Source organism: Elephas maximus, chromosome 20, assembly GCF_024166365.1.
Source record: "Elephas maximus indicus isolate mEleMax1 chromosome 20, mEleMax1 primary haplotype, whole genome shotgun sequence".
Lineage (NCBI taxonomy): Eukaryota > Metazoa > Chordata > Mammalia > Proboscidea > Elephantidae > Elephas > Elephas maximus.
In genome coordinates, this window is record NC_064838.1 from 44,249,070 (window position 1) to 44,256,486 (window position 7,417).

The window sequence follows — 7,417 nt, forward strand, 5'->3', positions numbered from 1 at the left end:
CCCAAGTTTGATTCCCAGCTGCTGCTGCTGCCCTTCACCGCCCCTGGTGGAAGGTCACACGCTGGTCACAGGTGGATGTTCTGCGCATGTCCCTGGGGCTGGTTTTATCCAGCTGCTTTTGTAAGACAACTTTAAAGAAGTTTGTGGGCTGTTTGTTCTGGGGAATGGCTTTGTTTCTGCACCCTGGCCCATCTCCTGTACTTTGTTTGCAGATTTGGGGGGCCCTCTGTTCCCTGTCTTATAATGAGTCCCTGTTTCCCCTCCCTCCCATCCACTCCTGGTAACCACTAATAAACTTTGGTCTCTGTATACTTGCTGTCTTAGTGATCTAGTGCTGCCATAACAGAAATACCACAAGTGGATGTTTTAATGAAGAGAGATTTATTTTCTTAAAATTTAGGGGGCTAGAAGTCTCAATTCAGGATGCCAGCTCTAGGGGAAGGCTTTCTGTCTCTGTCCACTCTGGGGGAAGTCCTTTGCGATCATGTGGCATGTATCTTTCCCTCCATTTGTGCTTGTTTGCTTAGTCTGCTCTTTTCTATCTCTAAAGAGATTGACTTAAGACAGACCCTACACTAATACTGCCTCATTAACATAACCAAGAGAACTCATTCCCAAATGGGATTATAACCACAGGTAGAGGGGTTAGGATTTACAACATATATTTGGGGGGACATAGCCCAATCCATAATGCTTGCCTATTCTAGATATTTCATTTAAGGGAAATTATACAGTATTTGTCCTTTTATGATTGACTTCACTCAGCATGATATTTTCAAGGTTCAGCCATGTTGTAGCATGTATTAGGATTTCATTTCTCTTTATGGCTGAGTAATATTCCATTATGTATGTACTACATTTTGTTTACCCATTCAGCTGTCGATGAGCAGTTAAGTTGTTTCTACTTTTTGGCTATTGTGAATTGTGCTGCAATGAATATTGGTATACATGTATCTGTTTGTATTCCTGCTTTCAATTCTTTTGGGTATATACCTACGAGTAGAATTGCTGGATTGTATGGTAATTCTATGCTTAACTTTTTGAGGAACTGTCAGACCGTTGTCCACAGTGGCTGTGTCATTTTTCAATCCTACCAGCGACGGATGAGAGATCCTATTTTCCTACATCCTCGCTAACACCTGTTGTTTTCCTTTTTTTAAATCATGAGTGTCTTAGTGAGCATGACAAAATATCTCACTGTACTTTTGATTTACGTTTCCCTAATGACTAATAGGAAGTCCTGGTGGCATAGTAGTTAGGTGCTACAGCTGCTGACTAAAAGATCGGCAGTTTGAATCCACCAGGCGCTCCTCAGAAACTCAATGGGGCACTTCTACTCTGTCCTATAGGGTCACTATGAGTTGGAACCAACTCAACGGCAATGGGTTTCGTTTTTGGTTTTTAATGACAATATGTTGAGCATCTTTTCAGGTGCTATTGACCATTTGTATTTCTTCATTCGGTTAAATGTCTATTCAAGGCCTTTGGCTATTTTTTGATTGGGTTGTTTGTCTTTTGTTGTTAAATTGTAGGGATTTTTAAAATATATTCTGAATATTAAACCCTCATCAGATACACGGTTCCCCCAAATTTTCTCTCAATCTGTAGGTTGTCTCTTCACTTTGTTGATAAAGTCCTTTGGTGAACAAAAATTTTTTATTTTGATGAGGGCCCGTTTATCTATTTTGTCTTTCACTGCTTGTGCTTTCAGTGTCGTATCAAAGAATCCACTGTTAAAAACTAGATCCAGAAGCATTACCCCTGTGTTTTCTTCTAAGAGTTTTATGGTTTCAGTTCTTACATTCAACTCTTTCATCCATTTTAAGTTTTCATAAGTGGTGTGAAGTATGGGTCCAGGTTTATTCTTTCGCTTGGGAAATCCTTTTGTCCTAGCATCGTTTACTAAAAAGACTATTCTTTCTCTCATTGAATGGACTTAGCACCCTTGTCGAAAATCAACTGACCACAGATGTATGGGTTTATTTATGCACTCTCAATTCTATTCCGTTAGTCTATAGGTCTATCATTATATCAGTACTAGATCGTTTTGGTTACTGTAGTTTTATAGTATGCTTTGAAAAAAGGAAATAGGAGTCCTCTTACTTTGTTCTTCTTTTTCAAGATTGCTTTAGCTATTTGAGACCCCTTGCAGTTCCATATGAATCTGAGGATTGGCTTTCCCATTTCTGTAAAGAAGGGTGTTGGAATTTTGATGAGAATTGCGTTGAATCTATAGGTTGGGTAGTATTTTTTTTTTCTAAACTGTGATTTAGGTGAAAGTTTACAGAGCGAATTAGTTTCTCATTACATAATACACAAATCATTTTGTGATGTTGGTTGCCAACCCCGTGATGTGTCAGCACTCTCACCTTCCCCACCCCAGGTTCCTTATTTCCATTCATCCAGTTTTCCTGTTCCTTCCTACCTTCTTTGCTTTTGGGCTGGTGTGCCCATTAGTCTCATATACATGATTACTATAAAGCATGTCCCTCCCATGTGTTATTGTTGGCCCTTTAGACCCGTCTAATCTTTGACTGAAGGGTGAACCTAAGCAGTGACTTCAGTACTGAATTAAAAGAGTGCCTAGGGGCCATACTCAGGGTTTCTCCAGTCTCTGTCAGACCAGCAAGCCTGGTCTTTTTTGTGTGTGTGTGAATTTGAGCTTTGTTCTACATTTTTCTCCTGCTCTGTCCAGGACCCTGTATTGTGATCCCTGCCAGAGCAGTAAGTGGGGGTAACCAGGCACCATCTAGTTGTTCTGGGCTTGGTCTGGTGGAGGTTGTGGTAGTTGTAGTCCATTAGCCCTTTGGGTCAATCTTTCCCTTATGTCTTTAGCCTTCTTCATTCTCCTTTGCTCCAGCCAGAATGGGACCAGTAGATGAATCTTAGATGACTGCTCACAGGCTTTTAAAGACCCTAGTCACTACTCACCACAGTTAGATATAGAACATTTTTTTAATAGACTATGTTATGCCAATTAAGTTAGATGCCCCCCAAGACCATGGTCCCCAGCTCTCAGCCCAGTAGCTCAGTCTCTCAGGGTGTTTGGATGTGTCTGTGAAGCTTCTATGACTCTGCCCTGGTTAAGTTGTGCTGACTTCCCCAGTATTGTGTACTGTTTTATTGGGGAGCATTACATTTTAACAATATTAAGTCTTCCAGTCTATGAACATGGTATGTCTTTCCATTTACTTAGGCCTCCTTTAATTTCCTTAAGTGATGTTTTACTGTTTTCTATTTACAAGTCTTTTTCCTTCCTGGTTAAGTTTATTCCTAGGTATTTTATTCCTTTAGATGTTATTATAAACAAAACTGTTTTCTTAATTTCCTTTCTAGATTGCTCATTGCTATCATATAGAAATGACTTTTTAAAAAAATAATTATTTTATTGTGTTTGAGGTGAAAGTCTACACAGCATATTAGTTTCCCATTTAACAATTTCTACACATTATTCAGTGATATTGGTTACATTTTCTACAATGTGTCATCATTCTCAATCATTCCATTCTGGTTATAACATTTCCATTATGCTAGTTTCCCTACCCCATTACCTTCTCATCTTTGCTTTAGAGAAATTTCTGACCATTTGGTCTCATATAGATATTTTTTTAAAGGAGTTCATTACTTATTTATGGGTGATTACTCTTTATTTTATGAGTTAATCTTTTATTTAGCTAAAAGGTGACCTCAAGGAATATTTTTGGTTTAAGGCTTAAAGATTATCTCAGGGTGACAGTTTTGGGGAGTCCTCTAGTCTCAACCAGTCCAGTCTGAACTTTCTAAGAATTTAAGTTCTGTTTCACATTTTTCTCTCATTCTATCAGGATCCATCTAATGTAGCCCTTATCAGAAGAGTTGGTAGTGATAGCCAGGCACCACCTAGTTCTTCTGGTCTCAGGGTAGATGAGGCCATGGTTTGTGTAGACTACTAGTCCTGTAGACTACTTTCTTCTCTGAATCTTTGGTTTTCTTCCTTCTTTTTTGTTTCAGCTTAATTAGAGACCAATAGTCGTATCTTAGATGGCTGCTTGCAAGCTTTTAATCCCAGACACTACTCACCAATTGGGATGTAGAACATGCATTTAATGAACTGTTGTGGTTTCTAGGCACCGTCCAGTCAGTTCCAACTCATAGTGACCCTATGCACAACAGAATGAAACACTGCCTGGTCCTGCACGATCCTCACAATTGTTGCTATGCTTGAGCCCACTGATGCAGCCACTGTGTCAGTCCATCTCATTGAGGGTCTTCCTCATTTTTGCTGACCCTCTACCAAGCATGATGTCCTTCTCCAGGAACTGATCCCTCCTGATAACATGTCTGAAGTATGTGAGACATAGTCGTGCCATCCTTGCTCTTAAGGAGCATTCTGGTTGTACTTCTTCTAAGACAGATTTGTTCATTGTTTTGGCAGTCTATGGTATATTCAATATTCTTCACCAACACCACAATTCAAAGGCGTCAATTCTTCTTCAGTCTTCCTTATTCATTGTCCAGCTTTCCCGTGCATATGAGGCGATTGAAAACGTCATGGCTTGGGTCAGGTGCACCTTAGTCTTCAAGTTGACATCTTTGCTTTCCCACACTTTAAAGAGGGCTTTTGCGGCCAATTTGCCCAATGCAACGCATCTTTTGATTTCTTGACTGCTGCTTCATGGGTGTTGATTGTGGATCCAAGTAAAATGAAATTCTTGACAACCTCGATCTTTTCTCCGTTTATCATGATGTTGCTTATTGGTCCAGTTGTGAGGATTTTTGTTTTCTTTATGTTGATGTGTAGTCCACACTGAAGGCTATAGTCTTTGATCTTCATCAGTAAGTGCTTCAAGTCCTCTTCACTTTCAGCAAGCAAGGTTGTGTCATCTGCATAACGCAGGTTGTTAATGATGCCCGGTTCTTCTTCATATACTCCAGCTTCAGGAAGCTAAGCTACACTTTGCAAAATTCTTTTAGAAAGCTAGGCAACCATGTAAGTGTATGACAATACAGCAGCAGTGTAGCAACATCCTCTATGAAAAATTATGTCATTAACACTAAAAATGGTTATGTTGGCCATCAGGAGACTTTGCTTGGTCCCAGGCTCTGAGCTCAGTTACAGTGAAGTACATTTCAGTGTCAGCCTTAAGCTTTCAAAGGAACATGCAGCTGTGTGTCAAGTGGGTGTTACGGGGGGGGGGGGGGGGGTGCTGTGTATGACTTCTTGTTTTTGTTAGAAACAGAAATCTTCCTTTGCACCAGGCAGTCCCATGAGATGTAGATGGGAGTGAAAATTAGTACAAACTCTTTGTAGAACAATGTGACAATATCTAATAATTTAAAAAGTTTACAACTTCTGAATCAACAATTCCTCGTCTAGGAATTTATCCTACAGTCATCCACATGTGCAGGATGATGTGTGTACACGAGTATTCCCTGCAACACTGTAGTAGTAAAGGATCAAAGGAACCTAATTGCCTATCATTTGGGGACTAGTGAAATAAAAGCAGCATGTCCGTAATGGGATTCTGGTAGATCTTCTGTCCTTGGCTGGGTTCTCAGGAACAGATCTGGAGACAAGGATGTGAGGGAAGCCACTTATTTGGGAGGTGATCCCAGGGAGCACAGTAGAGAAGTGGGAAAGGAGATAGGGAAGAGAAGAAACCAATGAGGAGTGTGCCGTGGAGCTGGCTGCCCCTGGAGCACCGAGAGCTCAGTCCCAGTGGGGAAGTCAGGGCCACAGGGCAGCCCACACCTCAGTGTATCCCAACTGAAGGGTAAAAGAGTTGGGTATTTATCACCAACTTCATCAGACATGAGTTGAGGCCTGCTCCCAGGGGGTGTTAGCTTCCTGGCACACCCAGCTCTCCTGTGCTCAAGCCAGGCAGGCTCTGTGGTCAGAGGGAGTCCTCAGGAGACCTGCAGACGCCTGTGGGGGAAGCCCATCAGGGTGTCCCATCCAGAAACAGCTAATGCTGGAGGGAAATGGGTTAGGGTTAGAATTGTCCTTCCCAGCCCCACTTGCAGTGGGTATAGCAGTAAGACTGGGTTCTGGCCCATGAATGGGAACAGAATATATAAGTCACAGTTGGTCTTTAAACGGAGGTTGTGTGCCCTTATTTTCCCCTTTCAACATTCTGATGCTCAGAAGGTGGATATATGGCTCTCTCCTGGACCATGTGGAAGAAGGCAATACCTAGGGATGAGGAGCAACAAGAGGGGAGGAGCCTGGGCCCTTACTGGCCCTCAGCTGCCCAACAGTCCTGAACCACCTTCCCCTGGACAAGAGAAACCATGGTGTTTAAACCACTGCTATTGAGCCATATCACAGACAGCCACACCTTCATCCTAATGCTGCCCAGTAGTCTCTGGAAGTGTGCTGGTGACACAGTTAGGGTTGGGAGGGGCAGCTTTGGGCCTTTCCATCACCTCGAGGCCTCCTGGCCACTTGCTGAAGCTGACAGATACAACCAGCTGAAATTCTGAAACTGAAGACTGTCTGACATAGTGCTGTGCACAGGGAACCAGGGATTTATTTTAGCCAAATTTTAAACCCTGAAATGTACCCCTCAGGAAGCTGCCTGGGTGACAAAGCCACAAAATAAAACACAAAATAACACAAAAACACAACTACAAAAAAAACTTGGAAACATTTTTCCTGACCATGAAAGCCAGAAAACTCAAAAGAACTTTTAAACCCAATCCTTCAATGTCCCCTCTGTCTGGGAGAAGGTGCTGACCATCTGTTCTGGGAACCTGAAAGCCTGGGACATAAAAGGCAATTGCCATGTTACATTCAGTGCCTGCTATAAATCCCTCAAGAAATTGGTATTTGGTTTTGACAGAAAATCGCCTTCTCATTCCCCCACTAGAAAGTTTTATACAAATATTTATGTTGGCCTGAAGGGTGTGCTAAGTTCAGAGCCTGCCTGGTGCGCCCTCTCATCTTGTTCAGCTCTGCGTGTCTGTCTTCGGCTGGATTCACTAGAGAAGTAAAACCAGTGAAGTGTGTGTGTCTGTGTGTGTGTATATATATATAATTTTTTTTTTTATACACACACACATATATAGAGAGAGAGAGATTTATTTCAAGGAAATGGCTCATGCGGTTGTGGAGACTGGCAAGCCCCAAGTTCGTGGGTCAGACATCAGGCTAGAGGCCTCTTCTGACTCATACAGCTGCAGGGGCTGATGAACCCAAGATTAGCAGGTCAGATGGCAGGCCACTGACTCAAGTCCCAAGAACCAGAGGTCAGATGATGATGAGCCAGATGTAGGATCCACAGCAAGTGAGTGAGCTTTTCCAGAACATCCATATATATATATTGGATGTAGGCCACATCCCTGAAGAAATGCCCCTTACAACTGATTGGCTAATAACATCAGATCACATTATGGAGGATGACTACATCATTACATACCTGCCAAATTACATCATTAC